The sequence below is a fragment of the Lampris incognitus genome, chromosome 11 (genome assembly GCF_029633865.1).
Source record: "Lampris incognitus isolate fLamInc1 chromosome 11, fLamInc1.hap2, whole genome shotgun sequence".
Taxonomy (NCBI): Eukaryota; Metazoa; Chordata; class Actinopteri; order Lampriformes; family Lampridae; genus Lampris; species Lampris incognitus.
Window position 1 is genome coordinate 1,107,085 of NC_079221.1, and position 24,928 is coordinate 1,132,012.

General features: G+C 44.0%; 1 protein-coding gene across 1 annotated transcript in view; it reads left to right on the top strand.

Annotated features, from left to right (window-relative positions):
* Positions 1–24,928, top strand: part of LOC130120700 (hyccin 2) — a 147,186-nt gene that overhangs the window by 17,900 nt on the left and 104,358 nt on the right. Inside the window, exons 2-3 of the mRNA XM_056289390.1 lie at positions 20,365–20,446; positions 21,994–22,110. The gene's annotated coding sequence lies outside the window, so the exon portion shown is untranslated. The remainder of the gene's footprint in view (positions 1–20,364; positions 20,447–21,993; positions 22,111–24,928) is intronic.

Sequence of the window (24,928 nt, forward strand, 5' to 3'; positions counted from 1 at the left end):
TTATCTCTGGCATTCGAAAATATCTAGTGATTACTTTCCATTTAAATTCCCTCCATTTGTTTGAATTTGTCACTAGGTTTGCTTCTGTGCATATTTCCTTCCAGGTATCCTGTGTTATACCCATGTTTAATTCTGATTCCCATCTCTGCTTTATTCAGTTCAATTCAGTTCAATTTATTGTCATTAGAAACAATTTGCAGGCACATGTTAAAAATGAAATGAGGGCTGTGGCTTCACCAAACAGTGCAAGACAGACACAGACAAACACAGCAAACACAGTATAAGATATACACACATGTAGACCAAAAGCTAAAAATAAGTTAAAAGAGAGCTGGAGTACAAAATATTTAAAAATATCCACAGACATTCAGTGGGTAGCAAGGTTCAGGTGGGCAACAGCTTGTGGAAAGAAGCTGTTTTTGAGCCTGGTAGTGCGGGCTCTGAGGCTCCTGTAGCGCCTCCCAGAGTGCAGGGGGGAGAACAGTCCATGGTTGGGGTGGGTGGGATCTCTGCTGATCCTCAGACCCCTTCGAAGGCAGCGTTTGTGATAAATGTCTTTTATGGCTGGGAGCTGGGTACCGGTGACATGCTGGGCCACCTTGACGAGCCGCTGCAGAGCTTTCTGGTCTACTGAGGTACAGTTGCCGTACCACACTGAGATGCAGCTGGTCAGGATGCTCTCTATGGTGCACTGGTAGAAGTTGGTGAGAATTTTGGGGGGTAGACGGGCACTCCTCAGCCTCCTCAGGAAATGCAGGCGTTGTTGGGCCTTTTTCACAAGGGCCTGGGTGTTTGATGTCCAGGAAAGTTCCTCGCTGATGTGGACTCCAAGGAATTTAAAGCTGGAAGCACGCTCTACTTTCACCCCATTGATGTGTATGGGGGAGTGGCTGCAGCTTCTAGACCTCCTGAAGTCCACAATCGGCTCCTTTGTCTTCTGCACATTGAGGACAAGATTGTTGGTAGTACACCATGATGTGAGGTGCTGAATCTCGTCCCTGTAAGCCGTCTTGTCATTGTTGGTGATATGGCCAATGACTGTGAATAATATGTAAAGTCCCTGCCCTGTTTCTTGGAAATTTACTTCTCCAGACATCCACAAGGCCCAATTCAAGAGTTGAGTGTTTAAGCATTTTGCTCATTTTGGGAAGGAGAGCTTCTGATACAGGTTGTTTATCCATGTGTTGTGACAAAACACAGTTTAAATCCCCTCCCATCAATAAACTTCCAGAGCTATACTGTGTTATATTGTTGAAGATTGTTTTGATAAATCCAGGTTCATCTTCATTCGGTGCATATACATTTATAAAGGATACTTCAGTACCATCAATTAATCCATTTACCAACATATATCTTGCCTCTGTCTTTATGTATTAATGTTGGTGTGCAATTGGTTTGTCTATGTATTAGGATAGATACTCCCCTTTTCCTCCCTGACCGGTGTGAAGAATAGTATACTTTGTCTGCCCAGGACTTTTTAAGCTTATCATGTTCACCATCAGAAAGATGTGTTTCCTGTAGAAATGCTGTCTTGACAATTCGCTTGTTTCTGTTGGTTTAGAAATGTCTTTCTCTTGACAGGGCTATGAAGACCTTTAACAGTATAGCTTATAATTTTAAGTGATCCCCTTGATTACAGTTTATAATTCGTATTTTGATCCCTTGATGATGGTAATTTATAACTAATATGTTTCTGTGGCATGAGAAAGGGTATTGGATAAATATAAATAAATATAAAGGAGTGGATTACACAAAATCTTCTCAATACAGCAGTAGTATACATTCTCGTTTTTAGAAAAGGCCGATTAAAAGCCTGGATAAAGAAACAGTGTTGGGGTGGTCTCATTGTCCTTGTTCTTAACACAGGCTCCCGGGGGAACCGGGGGATCAGAACTAGTAAAACAATAGAACAGTTGGAGCTTAAACTCACCGTCATGTGAGGTGGGGTGGTGGGACCTGGTCCCGGGCTCTCCTCAGCTGTCCCGGGCTCTCCTCAGGTGTCCCGGGCTCTCCTCAGGATCTGAATCCGGGGAGAGGCTCTGATCCCGGGACAGAGCCTCCGCTGGTTTCCACTGGGTAGGGCTACGGTGTGATCGGTCAATTTCTATGTCTCGGGCCATCTGAAGTGCTTCAGTTTGGGAACAGCCGCGGGAGAACTCGACCCTGGGTGTAGAACTCGACCCTGGGTGTAGAACTTGACCCTGGATGTAGAACTCGACCCTGGGTGTTCTTCCGTACGTCCGTCCCCCCATCTCACTCTGCCCTCGGAGTCTTCATTATTTCTTTAGGCCTTTCAACTTGGCTTTGGAGGCAGGTTACGAGAGTTTTTAGCGAAGCCGCTTTGTCAGACCATGTCAATAGTCCTCCCGCCATGTCCTTGAAGACCGCCTTCATATGACCGGTTCCAGATCGGATTGGGTTTATGTTTTGGCCGATTTCAGATCTTATGGCTTGCAATTCACTTTTCAGGGCATTAAAGTCTTCCGCTAATGCAGTCTTCAATTCTTCCCTTATCATTATTATTATTATTTAGATATATCGCCCCTCAGGGATGATAGGATATCTGGCTTGATCGCTTCGGCGGTCATACCTGTAGCTTCAGTCCGGGTAGGCGAGGCTTGATTTGGGCTGCTTGAAGTACTGTGCATCGGAGGGGTTGCAGGCCTCACGGGGTTTTATTTATATTTATGCAGGTTTGTTGCCATTCGGTCGGTATTCCTGACTTAATCTAGGTTTTAGTATCTTTAAGGTTGTTTTAGTGAGATGTATTGGTTTTGAAATTAACAAAGCCGTTTAAATATCAAGTTCTGCAGGAGCTCCAAAAAAGATGTCTTACTCCATATCTTGCTCACTAGCGCCCCCCCATGCATGTCTTTTTTTGATGGTGGGGGAAACCGGAGCACCCGGAGAAAACCCACCGCAGACACGGGGAGAACATGCAAACTCCACACAGTGGACAACATGGGATGACTCCCAAGGTTGGACAACCCCGATGTTCAAACCCAGGACCTTCTTGCTGTGAGGCGACAGCACTAACCACTGGGCCACCATGCCGCCCACATCTGCTGTGGCCATCCCTAATGGGAGCACCCAAAAGTAGTAGTAGTAGTAGTAGTAGTAGTAGTAGTAGTAATAGTAGTAGTAGTAGTAGATTCTTGGCTGCTGGTATATACATAGAGAGATGAGCAGCCATCCTGGTATATTGCAGCTGTATGAAACGTACACTCCTTAATGTGCTGAATGCCATCAACCGGCTTGTTCTCTTGAGTATTTACCCTATGATGCACAGGATCAAACTGCAGTGAAGAAGTATTTTACTAACCTTCCTGGCCTGCCCAGAACCTCTGGTGCCATTTATTGCAATTCTGCATATTAGGGCTCCATAAACCGACACCTTGGCATATCTGAACAGGAAAAGGTATATATCTATTAATGAACAGCTGAGCTTCTTTGTCTGTATGCAGCTATTTCCTCATCAGTCAGGTTTCGATCAAGCCATTTCCTCTTTACCTGCCAATTGTATGCACTGTTGAGGACACTGCATTAGATGCTGCTATGATTTATATTTCAGTTTTTTTTTTTATTTGCCCAGCATGTTAATGCCAACACCAACACTGTTGAATAAAATGTGTTATAAAATTGTACATGATTCAAAACAATACATCAAACTTGGCCTCTTCTGTGTCTTGGACATTATCCCACCCTTCTGTTGGATGAGGCACATTCCTTCTTTCTTTTTTGGGGGGAATTTGTGGGCGTAACTAGTGGTCATCAGTATTGGTACGGGTGTACTTCTATTACAAGGGATGGGTATTTATCATCAGATTCATGTGAATACAAATGAAATCTTTACAAATGAGTGCCTATGCCCCCTTCAAGAGAAATGGGGAAAACGGTTTGATTTTTGCTTTCATTTAATGGCGAGGGAGAGAGATTGAGAGAAAGACAGAGAGAGGTACAGAGAGGGATGCTGAGCCACAGTTTTCCTGTGGGAGTGTTAAAGCACCAAAACTTTCAGATAGGAAGCACAACTTTGTTTTTGCTCTTTTGATAGTGGATCACCCACAAGATGTTTGGGATAAATTTGTTTTATTTGCCTGGGCTGATGAAAAGGAAGCACAAATTTCTCATCTGGGTCTTTGGTTAAAGTGCACCTCACCGTAACCTCAAGCCTATTGTGCATTAGATGAGTCCCACTCGGCAATTCTGCTGTACATCTAGTTTTTTCTTCGAGAGTTACGCTGTGAGCTGTGATTACTTATTGACATTACTAATATGCACTGTGCACATTTGTAAACTTTTGTGTTGCAAACCTTTAACCCCAAGACTATGTATAATGATCCTAAAGAACGCCAACCAATTTTGTTCTAAGACAAATGGGGAACCTCTGAGCACACAAAGACCCTAAGGAGGAAACATGAGGCAGGAGCCCCAAGGAAGAAAAATGCAATTCTAAAATTTCTCAAACCCCATTTGACAGTAGAACATGTGAAAACCCCCTGCTAACCCCTTCTGGTGTGGGAAGATGGTGGCGTGAACTCATGTTTGCGGCGGCCTCACCCAGTACCGTCCATGCAGTGTCTTTGTCCTCATCTGTGTCTAAGTTTGTGTCTTTGTATGATGGCTGGGAGAGCTTGGTCTGCTGCATCCTGCGTCCGGGCAGGACCGCTGCCCTGCCCGGAACTGCGCCCGAATAGGAAACACTGAGGGCGGTCTGACAGGATGCGGAAGCAGGGCAGGCTAAGCTAACTGCTAACCCATGCAGACCAACAGTTCCAATAACACCAAGGGTGGTCTGGCAGAGGCCTCGCCTAGCATTGACTGTGTTTTTGGTGTCGTTGTGTTGCGTGTGGGGAGGTGTGTCGAGGGTGTCTAGCTGAGAGAGCTGGTGTTGGATCGGCTGGGGGAGCCTGGTCTGCTGCGTCCTGTGGGCCCAAGGACCACGGCCCTGCCCGCAGATGTGCTGGGGAGGAAACACCAAGGGTGGTCTGACAAGACGTGGAGGCAGGACAGGCTAAGCTAACTGCTAGCCCATGCAGAACAGAAGTTCTGACAGTCATCCTGGCTGGCGTTCATTCTCTTGGGACAGGGATTTTTTTTTTTGTTGCTTAGTATAGATTTTCTTAGTTTGGATATACGTGTTTAATTTGGTTATAGTATGTGTTCTTAGTTTGGACATATGTGTTTAGTTTGGATATGTGTTCTTAGTTTGAATGTATGTGTTCTCAGTTTGGATATATGTGTTTAGTTTGCATATATGTGTTCTCAGTTTGGATGTATGTGTTTAGTTTGGATGTGTGTTCTCAGTTTGGATGTATGTGTTTAGTTTGGATATATGTGTTTAGTTTGGATGTATGTGTTTAGTTTGGATATATGTGTTCTTAGTTTGGAACTATGTGTTTAGTTTGGATGTGTGTTCTCAGTTTGGATGTGTGTGTTTAGTTTGGATATATGTGTTCTTAGTTTGGATATATGCGTTCTGGTTTGGATATATGTATTTAGTTTGGATATATGTGTTCTAGTTTGGATATATGTATTTAGTTTGGATATATGTGTTTAGTTTGGATATATGTGTTTAGTTTGGATATATGTGTTCTTAGTTTGGATATATGTGTTCTTAGTTTGGATATATGTGTTCTTAGTTTGGATATATGTGTTTAGTTTGGATATATGTGTTCTTAGTTTGGATATATGTGTTGTAGTTTGGATATATGTATTTAGTTTGGATATATGTGTTCTTAGTTTGGATATATGTGTTCTTAGTTTGGATGTGTGTGTTCTTAGTTTGGATATATGTGTTCTTAGCTTGGATATATGTGTTCTTAGTTTGGCTATTTGTGTTTAGTTTAGATATATGCGTTTAGTTTGGATATATGTGTTCTTAGTTTGGCTATATGTGTTTAGTTTAGATATATGCGTTTAGTTTGGATATATGTGTTCTTAGTTTGGATATATGTGTTCTAGTTTGGATATATGTATTTAGTTTGGATATATGTGTTCTAGTTTGGATATATGTATTTAGTTTGGATATATGTGTATAGTTTGGATATATGTGTTTAGTTGGATATATGTGTTCTTAGTTTGGATATATGTGTTTAGTTTGGATATATGTGTTCTTAGTTTGGATATATGTGTTCTTAGATTGGATATATGTGTTTAGTTTGGATATATGTTTTCTAAGTTTGGATATATGTGTTTAGTTTGGGTATATGTGTTCTTAGTGTGGATGTATGTGTTCTTAGTTTGGATGTATGTGTTCTTAATTTGGATCTATGTGTTCTTAGTTTGGAAGTTTGGATATATGTGTTCTTAGTTTGGATATATGTGTTTAGTTGTATGTGTTTAGTTTGGATATATGTGTTCTTAGTTTGGATATATGTGTTCTAGTTTGGATATACACTCACCGGTCACTTTATTAGGCACACCTGTCCAACTGCTCGTTAATGCAAATTTCTAATCAGCCAATCACATGGCAGCAACTCAATGCATTTAGGCATGTAGACATGGTCAAGACGATCTGCTGCAGTTCAAACCGAGCATCAGAATGGGGAAGAAAGGGGGTCCGCGGTGGTGTAGCGGTCTAAGCATCGGCTCTGTGTCGATGCAGTTGCCCACTGGGGACTGGGGTTCGCGCCCCGGTCTCGTCAGATCCGACTATGGCCGGACTCGACGAAGCAGCGATCATTGGCAACGCTGTCTTCGGGAGGGGGGCGGAGTCGGCTTGTGTTCGTCACGTGAATGCGTCTCTGTGTGTGTCGGAAAAACAGTGGTTCGGCTTGGTGTCGCCTTGTCACGAAAGTGGCGAGGCGGTCTCCTTCGAGACTGCCGGCCGGAGAGATGCAGTTGGCGAACGCATACAGTGCGAGGGTGGGTGTTTGAATTAAAATAGGGATCGATTGGCCACTAAATTGGGAGAAAAAAGGGAAAAATCAGAAATAAATTTATAAAAAAAAAAAAAGAATGGGGAAGAAAGGTGATTTAAGTGACTTTGAACGTGGCATGGTTGTTGGTGCCAGACGGGCTGGTCTGAGTATTTCAGAAACTGCTGAACTACTGGGATTTTCACGCACAACCATCTCTAGGGTTTACAGAGAATGGTCCGAAAAAGAGAAAATATCCAGTGAGCGGCAGTTCTGTGGGCGAAAATGCCTTGTTGATGCCAGAGGTCAGAGGAGAATGGCCAGACTGGTTCGAGCTGACAGAAAGGCAACAGTAACTCAAATAACCACTCATCACAACCGAGGTATGCAGAAGAGCATCTCTGAACGCACAACACGTCGAACCTTGACGCAGATGGGCTACAGCAGCAGAAGACCACACCGGGGGCCACTCCTGTCAGCTAAGAACAGGAAACTGAGGCTACAATTCGCACAGGCTCACCAAAATTGGACAATAGAAGATTGGAAAAACGTTGCCTGGTCTGATGAGTCTCGATTTCTGCTGCGACATTCGGATGGTAGGGTAAGAATTTGGCGTCAACAACATGAAAGCAGGGATCCATCCTGCCTTGTATCAACGGTTCAGGCTGGTGGTGGTGGTGTAATGGTGTGGGGGATATTTTCTTGGCACACATTGGGCCCCTTAGTACCAGTTGAGCATCGTGTCAATGCCACAGCCTACCTGAGTATTGTTGCTGACCATGTCCATCCCTTTATGACCACAGTGTTCCCATCTTCTGATGGCTACTTCCAGCAGGATAACGCGCCATGTCATAAAGCTCGAATCATCTCAGACTGGTTTCTTGAACATGACAATGAGTTCACTGTACTCAAATGGCCTCCACAGTCACCAGATCTCAATCCAATAGAGCACCTTTGGGATGTGGTGGACCGGGAGATTCGCATCATGGATGTGCAGCCGACAAATCTGCAGCAACTGCGTGATGCTATCATGTCAATATGGACCAAACTCTCTGAGGAATGTTTCCAGTACCTTGTTGAATCTATGCCACGAAGGATTAAGGCAGTTCTGAAGGCAAAAGGGGGTCCAACCCAGTACTAGCAAGGTGTACCTAATAAAGTGGCCAGTGAGTGTATGTGTTCTTAGTTTGGATATATGTGTTCTAGTTTGGATATATGTATTGAGTTTGGATATATGTGTTCTTAGTTTGGAAAGATGTATTTAGTTTGGATATATGTGTTCTTAGTTTGGATGTGTGTGTTCTTAGTTTGGATCTATGTGTTCTTAGTTTGGAAGTTTGGATATACATATGTGTTCTTAGTTTGGATGTAGTATGTGTTCTAGTTTGGATATTATGTGTTCTAGTTTTGGGTATATGTGTTCTAGTTTTGGGTATATGTGTTTAGTTTGGATATATGTGGTTTTGTTTGGATACGTGTTCTAGTTTGGCTATATGTGTTCTTAGTTTGGATATGTGTTCTTAGTTTGGATATATGTGTTCTAGTTTTGGGTATATGTGTTCTAGTTTTGGGTATATGTGTTTAGTTTGGATATATGTGGTTTTGTTTGGATACGTGTTCTAGTTTGGCTATATGTGTTCTAGTTTGGATATATGTGTTCTTAGTTTGGATATGTGTTCTTAGTTTGGATATGTGTTCTTAGTTTGGATATATGTGTTCTTAGTTTGGAAAGATGTGTTTAGTTTGGATATATGTGTTCTTTGTTTGGATGTGTGTGTTCTTAGTTTGGATCTATGTGTTCTTAGTTTGGAAGTTTGGATATACATATGTGTTCTCAGTTTGGATGTGGTATGTGTTCTAGTTTGGATATATGTGTTCTAGTTTTGGGTATATGTGTTTAGTTTGGATATATGTGTTCTTAGTTTGGTTATATTTGTTTAGTTTGGATATACAGTGCATCCAGAATGTATTCACAGCCCTTCACTTTCCCCACATTTTGTTATGTTACAGCCTTATTCCAAAATGGATTAAATTCCTTTTTTTTCTCATCAATCTACACACAATACCCCATAATGACAAAGTGAAAAAGGTTTTGTAGAAATTTTTGCAAATTTATTAAAAATAAAAAACTGAAATATTGCGTGTACATAAGTATTCACACCCTTTGCTATGACACTCAAAATTGAGCTCAGGTTCATCCTGTTTCCACTGATCATCCTTGAGATGTTTCTACATCTTGATTGGAGTCCACCTGTAGTAAATTCAATTGATTGGACGTGATTTGGAAAGGCACACACCTGTCTATATAAGGTCCCACTGTTGACAGTGCATGTCAGACCAGAAACCAAGCCATGAAGTCCAAGGAATTGTCTGTGGACCTCCGAGACAGGATTGTATCGAGGCACAGATCTGGGGAAGGGTACAAAAAAATGTCTACAGCTTTGAAGGTCCCGAAGAGCACAGTGGTCTTCATCATTCATAAACGGAAGAAGTTTGGATCCACCAGGACTCTTCTTAGAGCTGGCCGCCCAGCCAAACTGAGCAATTGGGAGAGAAGGGCCTTGGTCAGGGAGGTGACCAAGAACCCGATGGTCACTCTGACAGAGCTCCAGCGTTCCTCTGTGGAGATGGGAGAACCTTCCAGAAGGACAACCATCTCTGCAGCACTCCACCAATCAGGCCTTTATGGTAGAGTGGCCAGACGGAAGCCTCTGCTCAGTAAAAGGCACATGACAGCCCACTTGGAGTTTGCCAGAAAGCACCTAAAGGACTCTCAGACCATGAGAAACAAGATTCTCTGGTCTGATGAAACCAAGATTGAACGCTTTGGCCTGATTGCCAAACGTCACGTCTGGAGGAAACCAGGCACCTCTCATCACCTTGCTAATACCATCCCTACAGTGAAGCATGGTGGTGGCAGCATCATGCTGTGGGGGTGTTTTTCAGCGGCAGGAACTGGGAGACTAGTCAGGATCGAGGGAAAGATGAATGGAGCAAAGTACAGAGAGATCCTTGATGAAAACCCCCTCCAGAGCACTCAGGACCTCAGACTGGGGCGAAGGTTTACCTTTCAACACGACAATGACCCTAAGCACACAGCCAAGACAACGAAGGAGTGACTTCGGGACAAGTCTGTGAATGTCCTGGAGTGGCCCAGCCAGAGTCCAGACTTGAACCCCATTGAACATCTCTGGAAAGACCTGAAAACAGCTGTGCAGCGACGCTCCCCATCTAACCTTACAGAGCTCGAGAGGATCTGCAGAGAAGAATGGGAGAAATACCCCAAATATAGGTGTGCCAAGCTTGTAGCTTCATACCCAAGAAGACTTGAGGCTGTAATCGCTGCCAAGGGTGCCTCAACCAAGTACTGAGTAAAGGGTGTGAATACTTATGTACATGCAATATTTCAGTTTTTTATTTTTAATAAATTTGCAAATATTTCTACAAAACCTTTTTCACTTTGTCATTATGGGGTATTGTGTGTAGATTGATGAGGAAAAAAAGGATTTTAATCCATTTTGGAATAAGGCTGCAACATAACAAAATGTGGGGAAAGTGAAGGGGTGTGAATACTTTCCGGATGCACTGTATGTGTTCTTAGTTTGGATGTATGTGTTTTAGTTTGGATGTATGTGTTCTTAGTTTTGGGTATATGTGTTTTTGTCTTTGTGTCTCACTGCTGTTGGCTGGGGGAAATGATATTTCGTTTCATTTCGTGTACATGAAGTGAAATTACAGTGTTCCTCGTTCCTGAATAGTCTTAACAGGTGATACGATCACATCGTCAAATCTCAGAAAACAGCAGGCTTGCACCAGGGGTCAGACAGGCAACTGAAACCAAAACTTTCCACCGGATCTCCCCCACCAACTGTAACGGTCAGATACACAATCACAAGGGAAGTAGCGCACAACACAGAAAAATGATGTTGGAACAGCTGTTATTATTTGGGAAGTTTTTCTACACTACTTCCTTTTTTGGATGGCACTGTGACAAAGTGCTTCTCCTGTTTTCTAGAGTCCTGTTACCAGAGGTTTGTTTGCTCTCATTTAATGAGTCACCTAGTGATGGTTCCTCGTGTGGTTCATCTGTCTGCAATGACTGATATGCATGGTGTGAGAGGCTTCCCTTCTAGGACACGCACATGCTGAATTGAAAAGGCAGACTGCAGCTACTCGCTGAGCATAGCCTCAGGCTTCAGGATTGTGTGTTGTTGCTAATGTGTTGTCTGTTAGCGATAATATGTTGTCTGTTAGCAGTACTTGATTAAGAGTAATCTTCAGTTGTGCTTGACTCTACACACCACAGTGTAGTTGGATAAGAACACAGATATGGACCCTTTCATGGAGCTGATTGAATGAGCGTGTTAGTGCTTGTTTAGGAAAGCGGGTTGCATGTTGGTTAGCATGCTACTGGTGTCGTTAGCCCTGCGTGTTCTGGCAGTCTGCAGGTGAAGAGCACTGGCTAACAGACGTGCGTGGGCTGCCAGGGCATAGCTGGCAGCAAGGAGGGAGAAGAGAAGAATGCACGTACACTATTGAATGAAAAGTGCTCATTCTGAGATCCCCGACACACTACTGACAGACACACATGCACAAAAACAGTACAGACTGAGAGTGAGAGACTAGACATGTGAGAAATTAATCTTCTGTTGTTATTGTTGTCGGTGGTGGTGTTGGTTTTGTTGTTGTATGTGCTTTTCCGAGTACCTAGTAGGCTGACTGCACAAAGTGCTGCTTATTAAACACCTTAGCCACCACCTTCAAACACAACAGTATTAAGCATTCTGTCCTTGAAATTCAGCCTTCAGCCACTAACGCAGAGACGACCCCCCCCCCCCGAGTGCTGATAGTGGTGCAGTTTTCTTCTCTTGCCATCTTATGTGGGATAGCAAACAGAAAGAAATGTTTTCTATCCCACCATTGGTTGCTGTGCATCCTAACTACCTACCCCATTGGTTGTAATAGTTCAGATGTTTTCTATCCACTCATTGGTTGCTGTCTACTGTAATTAGGGGTGTGACGCGGGGCATCATAGTATTTATTGACCGTGTGTTTTTCGTTGTTTAATCACATTGGCAGCTGATGAGTGCATGGCGCAAAAAATAAGCTTGTACTGAAATGCATTAAAGTTTTTTTTCCTACAGCTATCTTAATATTATTATATTAATATTAATATTCCGCTGCTGGTTTGTTGAGCACTTTTATCTACACCACTTAATGGTTTCCGGAAAAAAACGCTATATATAGTATATACTAGAAGAACCCCGCTACAATGTAGCGGTTTGGTTATCCACCCGTCTAAATCTCCCTCCTCTTCCTCCTGCCAGCTAACCGCCTTCCCCCTGCCCCTAACCCCCCCCCCCCCCGACTCCAACTCCCTCCTCCCAAATGCTCAGAATCATCTGAAATGCCGAGAAAAGTGGCTTTTAGCCATTTTTAGAAAATGCATATTTTGCATAATTATGCATAATTATTTTAATTTTCTGGTCCTCTCTGGAACAATACCTTTTGCAAAAATGCATATATTTTGCATAATGGCAAAACATTTCTAAGTCCCAGAAAATTGTTTTTATATACAGTGCATCCGGAAAGTATTCACACCCCTTCACTTTCCCCACATTTTGTTATGTTACAGCCTTATTCCAAAATGGATTAAATTCCTTTTTTTTCTCATCAATCTACACACAATAATACCCCATAATGACAAAGCGAAAAAGGTTTTGTAGAAATTTTTGCAAATTTATTAAAAATAAAAAACTGAAATATTGCATGTACATAAGTATTCACACCCTTTGCTATGATGCTCAGATTCATCCTGTTTCCACTGATCATCCTTGATATGTTTCTACATCTTGATTGGAGTCCACCTGTAGTAAATTCAATGGATCGGACATGATTTGGAAAGGCACACACCTGTCTATATAAGGTCCCACTGTTGACAGTGGGTATTGTGTGTAGATTGATGAGGAAAAAAAGGATTTTAATCCATTTTGGAATAAGGCTGTAACATAACAAAATGTGGGGAAAGTGAAGGGGTGTGAATACTTTACGGATGCACTGTAGGTGAAAAAATCAAAGATGCTCAGAATCATCTGAAATGCCAAGAAAAGTGGTTTTTAGCTATTTTTAGAAAAATGCATATTTTGCATATGTATGCATAATTATGCATAATTTTAATTTCCTGGGATTTTTCCCTTACTCTCTGAGACAATACCCACCACCTCCAAAAAGAATTAGGATCATAAATGCTTTAGTTTTCGGTCCCGCTATCTACACTAACTAACACACACACACTAACACCACACACACACACACACATTACGAAAATATACGAGTAGATCTATATGTGTGTGTGTGTGTGTGTGTGTGTGTGTGTGTGTACTCCCAACAATAGATTCATGCTGTTTAGAAACTCTACAAAGAGATTATGTGCAACCAGACTCAAGTGATGGATATGTCCAAGGTTGTCTAGACAGAAAATACATTTACTGAAGACCTACAGTACTACCACTAGTGAATGATAATCTCGGGCTAGAAAGCTTTATAGCCGTAGCTCAGAAATTGCTCTGCCCCTCTTAGCAAGCATCACTGACCAAACTTCTTTGTCTGATGCAGTAAAGAAACTCTCTGCTACTAATTTTGGTTGCTCCCGTTAGGGGTCACCCTTCTGTGATTTTCTTACCTGGATTATTGAGCATGCATCAAAATATACCACCTTTGTCGAGGTAAACACCTCAGTGTTTAGCAATGCCATTGTGTCCAAGAGGACTGAGGCGCTGTAAACAGGATGGGCTGGTGCTCTCCTACTCCTTTCTGTGCCCCCCCCCCCCACTACAGTAAAGTTTGCTTATTGTCATTTACCAAGCCTCATTAGACTCACGACACATTTATACAACAGTGGGGCCGGCAGCAGAGTGCTGTTGTTACGGGACACACAAATACTGCCATGGGATGGCCCAAGGTAACGTTCCACTTAATGATGCATGGTTCTGACCAGAGGGGTGAGCAGAATTCTTGTCTCTGCTCTTTGGTTTTTCTTTTGATGGCCTTACCAGAAACCTAATTCATTCTGACAGCTGATTTAGGTTGACATCATTGGTGTTTGGTAAGGCCTGCCCTGCATAATGGCAGTGCACTTCCCATAAACAAGACTACAGGCAAATGTTCTTATGAGGCTGGAGTTGTTTTGACAACATAAATGCCCTTTGTAATAGTGTTAACATTTTATCTCAATGACTTATGACTCCTGTCAGTCTTATAATCCGAGTGAAATGCTGTCCTACCTGTGCAGCAGCACTAGAGCTGTCATTCAGCTCTCGATGTCCATGTCTCCCACTCGGCTAGCATCTTGTTATAGAAAAATGTATGGGAGACATAAAACGGTGGTTTTAAACTAGAGGCGCCTTCTCCATTCTTGGTTGTGGGAGTACTACTGGCACTGTGGATTTAAAGTACATGTTCATCCATCAGGGTCTCAGCATTTGTACTCTTCCCAAGAGCCTCCTAGTAGAGCAAGTAAATGAAGAAGGGATCTAATTTTGTTCATGGAAACAGTTGTTCAATGGTTTTGATTCAAGTTTGTGGAGAAGGTGAAGGCCTCAATTATGTTGTCAATAGTGTTTTTCATTAAATGTAGGGGGAACAAGGTATTGTTTTAGAATTGTGTCTTAAATTTCCAGCAATGCCATGACCTGGTCCTTTGTGACTATAGCCTGCTATTTGCCAAAAGCAATACTTTGTCGAAGAATCAGAAGATACCCTAAATGGAGTACATCTCATCTAACAGAGGAACTCAGGAATTCTGTGGACCCAAAGTGTTTCCTAACTGGTTCGGATTGGGTATTGGCAAGGACCTCCTGATAAGATACGTATCGCGATACATGGGTCACGGCACAATTGTATCGCGATACATTGCAAAACAATACATACTGCGATACATTGTAAAACTCTACATAATTTACTGAAAATGTGAAAATGAAGCTGAAAATACAAATTGGGGTGTACCACCCAGGTAGTCTAATATTTACATCACATTATATTTTGATAACTCAGCGGACAAATTGAGTCAAAAATATTTTATTCAGAATTTCCGTTCCAATTTATTAGAACAATATTTTCATTGCATCAGGCACACTGTGAGGACTGAACACACTGAACTGAACTGTAGATGCCATAACAAAATATGAAAATAAGGTGCATATTCTGTTGTGTCACACAACACACTGAACTCAACTGCAATGTGGATGCCATAACATCATAAAATAAAGTGTATATTAAGTATTCTTAATGTGTCACTGAACACATTGAACTGAAATCCATTTAAAACATGATTTTTTTAAATGTGTCGATATGAGGGGCTGGAAAATCGATGAACTATTGTGAAAAAAATATTGCAATACTGAGCTGGATTGAGTCTGCTTTATGTGGCAGTGGAAAATAAATACCTGCTCTCGCACTACCGATAGCTAGAGGGGGTGTACGCACCATTCAAGACAAACGGGAGTCATGCTTGGGAATATCCTGGACTCTTTGTGATGGATTGCACATGCAAGTGTCCTTCAGAGAAACACAAGGCTGTGTTGCACGTGTAGTGCTCTGTGATGTGGCAGTGTCACGGAGAGAACCAGGATGCTCATTTCAGACTCTGTCGAGCATCTTTCCATGTGTTTGTAGGGCTGTTTCACACCTGATAGTCCGCTTCTAGTCTGCTTCCTTGGTTCGCACCAGATGGAAGAATGATACTGTAATGATCATGGATGAACAGGCTTGGTAGCCCTTGGCTAATGGGTCGGACCCTTTAGTTGACTGGTTAACGTTGTCCTGGTCTTCTTCACCCCCATGCGTTGACACACCTCAGCGAACACCTGTGGCTCGAAGTTCCGCCCCTGATCGCTGTGTATTTCTTCAGGTGCACCGAACCGACAGAACATCTCACACACCAGCCGCTCAGCTGTAGTGGCAACACTCTGGTCTGGGACCGCATACGCCTCAGGCCATTTGGTAAAGTAGTCCATGGCCACAAGGACATAGCGGTTTCCATTGTTTGTGGTGGGAAATGGGCCAAGGAGGTCCACACCGACCTGCTCCATGGGGGCCCCTACCTGGTATTGTTGTAGAGGGGCATGGGAGCATCTAGTTGGTCCTTTCTTGGTGGTGCAGGCATCACAACAGTGCACAAAAAGTTCAGTGTTGTGCCTGCATTCGGCCCAGTAGAACCGTTGGCGCAATTTGTTCAGCGTCTTGACCACCCTATAGTGACCTGCCCCCACCGAGCCGTGGGCTGCCCATAGCACTCGTTAGCGCCAGTCCTTGGGCACCAGTAACTGCCACACACTTCTCCCCCGGCCCGGGGCTCGCCAGACCCGATACAACAGTCCATCACGTCAGGCCAACGTGGCCCACTGGGAAAAGTAGGCCTTGGTCTCCAACCAACATGGCAGAGACAGCTTGCCAGTGGGGGCATGCCTTGGTGTCAACCCACTGTCCCACCCTGGCCCGGGTGGGATCACTGTCCTGCGCTGCTTGACACTCCTGCTTGTCCATTGCCATCAGCCACACCTCCTCTGGCTCAACCTGCCGCACGGTGGACACTTGGAGCATTGCCCTGTCTCGTTCCTCTTGGCGCTGACAGTGTCTGCAGTCCTTGCAGGGACGACGGGAGAGGGCATCTGCATTGCTGTGCAGGCGCCCGGCTCGGTGCTGGATCTCGAAATCGTAGCTCTGCAGCTCCTCAATCCACCTAGCCACCTGGCCTTTGGGCTCCTTAAAGGTGAGCAGCCAGATCAGGGCCGCATGATCCGTCCGCAGGAGAAAAGCCTGGCCATAGAGATAGGGGCGGAAATGATTGAACGCCGCGACCACCGCCAGGAGCTCGCATCGTGTAACGCAGTAATTGCGTTCGAGGAGGCTCAAGACATGACTGTAGTAGGCCACCACTCTCCTCCAGCTCGGTAGCCCTTGGCTAATGGGTCGGACCCTTTAGTCAAGGGCTACTGAGCCTATTCATCCGTGATTGTTACAATACATTGTTTCGTTTTTCAGCTGGTTCAGTTCCCTTTCACAACTATTTGTTTGCTCTGGTCCAAGTCAGTTGATTAGTTGGTGAAGCGAACCACAATGCGGCCGCACAAGCCACGTGAGAACATTAATTTCACTCATTGGTCAGATTTGTCTGGCAGCATCGGATGGTGGTCTGCAGGAAGACTTTGGAGACCAAGAAGAGGAAGCGAGTGAAGACACAGCCGAAGATCAAATGGTGGAAGTTGAAGAAGGAAGACTGTTGTGTGGAGTTCAGGCAGGAGTTAAGACAGGCACTGGGTGGTAGTGAAGGGTTGCCAGATGGTTGGGCAACCACTGCAGAAATAGTGAGGGAGACAGCTAGGAAGGTACTTGGTGTGTCATCAGGACAGAGGAAGAAAGACAAGGAGACTTGGTGGTGGAATGAGGAAGTACAGCAAAGTATACAGAGGAAGAGGTTGGCAAAGAAGAAGTGGGATAGTAAGAGAGATGAAGAAAGTAGACAGGAGTACAAGGAGATACAGTGTAAAGTGAAGAGAGAGGTGGCAAAGGCAAAGGAAAAGGCGTATGGTGAGTTGTATGACAGGTTAGACACTAAGGAAGGAGAAAAGGACTTGTACCGATTGGCTAGACAGAGGGGCCGAGCTGGGAAGGATGTGCAGCGAGTTAGGGTGATCAAGGATAGAGATGGAAATGTGCTGACAAGCGAGGAGAGTGTGCTGAGAAGGTGGATGGAGTACTTTGAGGGGCTGATGAATGAAGAAAATGAGAGAGAGAGATGGTTGGATGATGTGCGGATAGTGAATCAGGAAGTGCAGTGGATTAACAAGGAGGAAGTGAGGGCAGCTATGAAGAGGATGAAGAGTGGAAAGGCAGTTGGTCCTGATGACATATACCTGTGGAGCATGGAGGTGTTTAGGAGAGATTGCAGTGGGGTTTTTAACTAGATTGTTTAACACAATCTTGGAAAGTGAGAGGATGCCTGAGGAGTGGAGAAGAAGCATACTGGTACCGATTTTCAAGAACAAGGGTGATGTGCAGAACTGTAACAACTACAGAGGTATAAAGTTGATCAGCCACAGCATGAAGATATGGGAAAGAGTAATAGAAGCTAGGTTAAGAGGAGGAGAGGTGATGATCAGCAGCAGCAGTATGGTTTCATGCCAGGAAAGAGCACCACAGATGTGATGTTTGCTTTGAGAATGTTGATGGAGAAGTATAGAGAAGGCCAGAAGGAGTTGCATTGTGTCTTTGTAGATTTAGAGAAAGCATATGACAGGGTGCCGAGAGAGGAGGTGTGGTATTGTATGAGGAAGTCGGGAGTTGCAGAGAAGTATGTGGGAGTGGTGCAGGATATGTATGAGGGAAGTGGGACAGTGGTGAGGTGTGTGGTTGGAATGACAGATGGGTTCGAGGTGGGATTACATCAAGGATCGGCTCTGAGCCCTTTCTTGTTTGCAATGGTGATGGACAGGTTGACGGACAAGATCAGGTAGGAGTTTCCATGGACGATGATGTTCGCAGATGACATTGTGATGTGTAGTGAGAGTAGGGTGCAGGTTGAGGAGAGCCTGGAGAGGTGGAGGTATGCACTGGAGAGAAGAGGAATGAAAGTCAGAAGGAGCAAGACGGAACACCTATGCGTGAATGAGAGGGAGGACAGTGGAATGGTGAGTATGCAAGGAGTGGAGGTGACGAAGGCATATGAGTTTAAATACTTGGGGTCAACTGTCCAAAGTAACGGGGAGTGCAGGAGAGAGGCGAAGAAGAGAGTGCAGGCAGGGTGGAGTGGGTGGAGAAGAGTGTCAGGAGTGATGTGTGACAGAAGGGTACCAGCAAGAGTTAAAGGGAAGGTTTACAAGATGGTAGTGAGACCAGCTACGTATGTTATATGGTTTGGAGACAGTGGCACTGATGAAAAGACAGGAGGTGCAGCTGGAGGTGGCAGAGATGAAGATGATAAGATTTTCACTGGGAGTGATGAAGAAGGACAGGATTAGGAATGAGTATATTAGAGGGACAGCTCAGGTTGGACGGTTTGGAGACAAAGCAAGAGAGACAAGATTGAGATGGTTTGGACATGTGTGGAGGAGAGATGCTGGGTATACTGGGAGAAGGATGCTGAATATGGAGCTGCCAGGGAAGAGGAGAAGAGGAAGGCCAAAGAGGAGGTTTATGGATGTGGTGAGGGAGGACATGCAGGTGGCTGGTGTGACAGAGGAAGATGCAGAAGACAGGAAGAAATGGAAACGGATGATCCTCTGTGGCGCCCCCTAACGGGAGCAGCTGAAAGTAGTAGATAGGTCAGATGTGTCTGGGGCGGGAGCAATCACGTAGTTCCTAAACTGCTCTCCGATTGGTAAGAATTTCCATGCGGGAAAACTCGAAAGAAACTCTGGGAAGTAGAATAACCGACAACACAAGTAATTTCGCAGTGATTTCATAATGGAGACACAACTGCGCGGGCTGGTTGTGGCGTTGATCGTCGGTTACTACATCGTTTGCATTTACCTCTTTCTGCAGACGATACAGTTTGAAAAGGAGTCGCGGCTGGAAAATAATGTTCCGATTCACTGGAGACGCCCAAGGCGCATATGGAGGAGGCACGTCTTGTGCGTCCCATAAGGCACAGCGTAGCTGGCTGCGGGAGGTCGTTTAGTGCAGAAATGCGCAGCGCTTTCTGCAGTTGGGTCGGTGCAAGGTTGGGTCACGTTCTCACCACAAACGAACCGCACCACAGCGCGTTTGGAAGCGTAGCGAGACCACCTTTCAATAAGGTCTCGGTCCGCTGATGGTGCGCACCCGAGTACGATTGCTGTGTTCTCACCTGCCCAAACGAACCGCACCAAGGCGGCAAACGCACCAGGGTTCGATTAAAACGGACCAAACAGCTCAGGTGTGAAAGCACCCTCAGGGTAAACTCCAGCTATTCACTCCTGAGCTGCTAGTGTCAGGGACATTATTTCACTCCTGAGCTGTTAGTGTCAATTAAGCTCCAGGAATATTTTTAGCCAGCAAAATAACAAGTCACTCAGCTGAGGGTTGCTACGTGACAATTGTAAACTTATAAATAAAAACTTTGCAAATCCTTTTGTGCCATTCCTCAAAATGACAGCTCGTGGTGTTGCATGACCATCTGTAACAATCTTTGTTTCCATTTTGAAAATAAAAACCAAGTCTAGCAAAAAACACATTCTGTGGTTCTGTAGCTCGTGAATATTTTCATGTATCCATTTCATTAATCATTAAAACCAAGATCTAGTCGATCAAAGCCGCTTGTAGTCAGGGTGGGTGGTGGTGTGGAGCAGTCCTGATCTGTGTACTGTAGACTGATGACGATGCTATGTGCTTGTTTGACTTGTGTGTGTTTGCCACAAATACACTTCTTGTTACCTATTTGTTGCCTCCTTATATATTTTTTACAACTTCATCACCCTCCATTCTTGTGCCAGTTTGCCTGATAGGTCAATTGTTCTGTCTCATGCAGGTGACCCTCAGTGACTGACAGATGTGTGAGAGTGCGGAGAGCAATCTTCTCCTAGTGGAGATCTGAGTTCTGGGACAGTAAGGTAAGTGTATGGACCTGCAGTTGAACAGAAGAAAGGATTGCCGTATAAAGAGATATTTACCGATCCTGTTCATTGATGACAGTCTTTTTTTTTAGCCTGGAGGGGATCGTGCATTTGGTTGTGCACACGTGTGTGAGTGTACGTGTGTTGCAGAGCTCACAAACTGCTGGATATATCAGTCTAAAATGTTTTGTGGACAGCTGCCTGATCCGAGTCAACTGTGTCCATGCACGACTCACATTGAGTCAGACCGGGCAGCGATCGTGTCTAAACCAAATATTATGTATTCGGGTATGAGTCTTGAAAGTAAATGAGAAGTCGATCGTATTTCGTAAGCCAGCAAATAATTTACTGCTGATCTCGGCACAGGAGAACTGGAGCAACACTGGATGACCCAAAAATACTTTGCCTTATTTGCCTTGCCATCACACGGAAGTGTTATAGTCTCCAGTGTTAAAACTCAGTGACAAAAGTGCAATTTCAAGAGTAGGATTAATCACAGCACATCATCCTAGTAGCTACTATGAAACATTTCCCATGGTGGAGCTATGTTTTCTGATGTTGTTTTATGAACGAATGTCAATCAGCAGGGCAGCCAGTCGCCATGATTAATTTTATATCATGAAAACCCTCACGGTTAAACACATTTGAAGTATTTTAATAAGGGTTTCCATATTATGGTAGCCTGATATCTGTCATTTCATGTCAGACTTGATCGCCTTTGTGCGAGGGTCCGCCTAGGAGGCTGCACATCCACAGACTGACAGGCAAAACGTTTTTATTAGGTAGATTTTATTTTAGCTTGAGCGCTGCATATTAAAGACTTTTCCCCCTTGTTTCCTGTTCAGTCGACTTGGGCACTGCACAAATGCCTTAATATAGCAGGAAAAACACTGGTTTTTCTGTCCGTGTGTGTGTGTATTTCCCTTTTCCCGGGAAAAAAAGGGTGTTTTCTCACCAAGATCGAACACCAGAGAAGGGGCGTTACGTACACTGGTTTCACTCATGGTTTGATGACATAAGGTGTGTTTGATTTGCTTGCATTTCATAGTACGTCATCATTTAAGTTGCCTTTCAAGCTCCTCAACAGACATGGCCGTGTTTGAGAAGATTTGGTACCGCCGGAGTGGCACTTGAATACAGTTTCCATAGTAACCACAAATCTGGTCCTACCCACAGAGAATTTCCCTTGACTGACAGTTTGACAGGGCAGGAGGAAATGAGTGAGTCAGCGTTTCATAAAGACATCGACAGGGCCTCTCAGGGCTTTCCAGTTCAGACACACATTCAGATAAAAGGACTTTGCTCACACGAAGAGATATGAATCGGCTGGATCCTCGTGTGCTTTGAGAGGAAAGCTTGTTCCCTCGTTGACCTCCGGTCTCAGACCAACTCTGGCTGCTCAAAGCCTGTTTGGCAACATTGTTGTGGTTATCTGCACAGTACACACACAGTCGTTCAGGGTTTCTTGGTAGAATGAAGACGAGTAACTTCCGGGCACTGTGCAAGAGATGTTGTGGTCTAACGGACCTCTTTGTAATTGTTAGGACATGTAGAAGGCTGTTTCAGCAATTTGGGATGGGCTATAACTCTAAGGAGAGGCCCAGTCAGTCTGAGCTTCTCTGCTTTGGGCCCGGGATCCATCCAGTCGGTAATCAACACCAGTAAGTCTTTCCTAATATGATTTAAACAATACTCTAAATTTAATAAACTAGCAGCAGCATATATATATATTTATATATATACACACACACACATACACACACACACACATTGGTAGCGGATGAGTGTGCGTTGCAGGAAACAGGCTTGTAATGAAATGCATTAAAAAAAATTCTGTATCTTAATATTCCGCTCCTCATTTGTTGAGCGCTTTTATCTACACCATTGATGGTTTCTAGGGAAAAAAATGCTCTCTCTCTCTCTCTCTCTCTCTCTCTCTCTCTCTCTCTCTCTCTCTCTCTCTCTCTCTCTCTCTCTCTCTCTCTCTCTCTCTGTATATGTATATGTATATATGTATGTATAACAACTGATGATTGCTTATGGCATGAAATCTCATAAAGAATTTACCTATTTCACTGGATTATTTTGCTTATTTGTTGAGCACTTTCCCTGCCATTGAGTGTTTCTTTTAACAAAGTTTTATACACACACATACACACACACACACACACACACACACACACACACACACACACACACACACACACACACACACACACACACGCACACACACACACTATATGGACAAAAGTATTGGGACACCTGGCTATTACACCTACAGCAGCTTTTATGACATCTCATTCTAAATCCATAGGCATTGATATGGAGTTGGTCCCCCCTTTGCAGCTATAACAGCTTCCACTCTTCTGAGAAGGCTCTCCACAAGATTTTGGAGTGCACTACTCTTTGCAATCCTTGCAAAGAGTAGTGCATATTCAGTTAGGGGTAAAAGATGTGACCTGTGCTTGGCAGAAAAGTATTTTATTATTTGCAGACCTGATATGTCCACCTTGAATAATAGAAACGAATTGACCACCAGTTGTAGACACCGAAAAATATCTCCTTTGTAACTACAAGTAAAACGTCTTTATTATCCCCCCCTCCCCATTAGATGATACACATATGACATTTATTCCATGCTGTATTTTTATATTTTAACTGCCTGCCCTTCCAACTGTGCCCCAACACCACCCCACTGTATGATTCACACAAATTACCTTGTTATATTGTAAATGTAGGCCATTTCAACAGTGCCCTGGCCCCTAAATGCTTTTTCAAAACAAGCCCCAGCCCCTTACCCCATTGGTTGTAATGTTTTCTACCCCTTCCATTGGTTGCTGTGCATCGTAACTACCTACCCCATTGGTTGTAATAGTTCAAATGTTTCCTCATTTGATTGGTCGCTGTCCACTGAAGTTAGGGGCGTGATGCGGGGCAACGTAAACTGTGTGTTTTCTTTGTTGAACCCCATTAGCAGCTGATGAGTGTGCGACGCACCAAACAGGCTTGTACTGCTATGTATTAAATGTTTTTTTCCCCTACATCTAGTATATTGATATTCCATTCCTCATTAGTTGGGCACTCTTATCAACACCATTGACGGTTTCTGAGGAAAAAAACGCTATACATATATATATATATGTGTGTGTGTGTGTGTGTGTGTATGTATGTGTATATATATATCAATACAGATACAGGAAAAAAGTTAATGCATTGCAGTACAGGCCTGTTTTGTGCGTCGCGCACTCATCAGCTGCTAATGTGGTTCAACAAAGAAACACACATTTTACGTTGCCCCGCGTCATGCCCCTACTTTCGGTTGGACAGCGACCATCGGACACTTTGAGTGGCATCACTCAGAGTGTCCGAAGACGCGCAAAAAGCCTCACAAAGCTGCCAAGCCACCTGAAAGACCTTGCACCGTCGAACAGACAATAAATGATGGGTACCTGGTGATACTGACCTAAGCGACACGTGGAGATAACGCCTGGTTTAAGGTGGCGCCATTGTGAGTGAGCTGCATGGTAAATGGTGACTGTTTGGTTCAAATCAACCAGAAGGAGACAGAGAAGGTATAGGCCATGTGAGAGGTTTCGTTCTGTTCTATTTTTATTGTTTTAGCTTAGAGAAACTGTTGGAGTTTTGCTTACAATTCTTATGTTTTATCTTAAGTGAGAGGGAATGTTATATTCTAGTTCAACCACTAGGTGGAGCACTAGGCTAATTCCAGTGTTACGTAGTAAGGAAGTCAGAAGACTCTAGGCCAGCGAAGAGTAAGGTCATAACCTGTGTGTGTCTGCCGGTTACCCCAGTAAACAGATTCCTAGTTTACCCATTTCCTTGGTCTCACTATTTCATTTTCGGGGGTTATTACGTCTCCTCTGTTTGGTGGATGTCCAACCGAAAGTAGGGGCGTAACGCGGGGCAACGCAAACTGTGTGTTTCTTTGTTGAACCACATTAGCAGCTGATGACCGCGCAACGCACGAAACAGGCCTGTACTGCAATGCATTAAAGCGTTTTTCTCCCGTATCCGTGTTGATATTCCGCTCCTCATTAGCTGAGCACTTATAACACCACTCACAGTGCTGTTATAACGCTACATATATATATATACACATATATACATATATATACATATATTCCAGCCACTTCCAGCAGTCATTAGGCAGCAAGCGGGTGGTAGACACCCTGGACAGGCCACCAGTCTATCACAGGGCCCAAACACACACACACACACACACACACACACACACACACACACATACATTCATACCTAGGGACAATTTAGCACAGCCACTTCACCTGACCTACATGTCTTTTTTTTTTCTTTTGGGGGGGATTCCCCCCCCCCTTTTTTCTCCCCAGCTGTTTCCGGCCAATTACCCCACTCGCTGCTCCACCCCCTCAGCTGATCCAGGGAGGGCTGCAGACTACCACATGCCTCCTCCCATACATGTGGAGTCACCAGCCGCTTCTC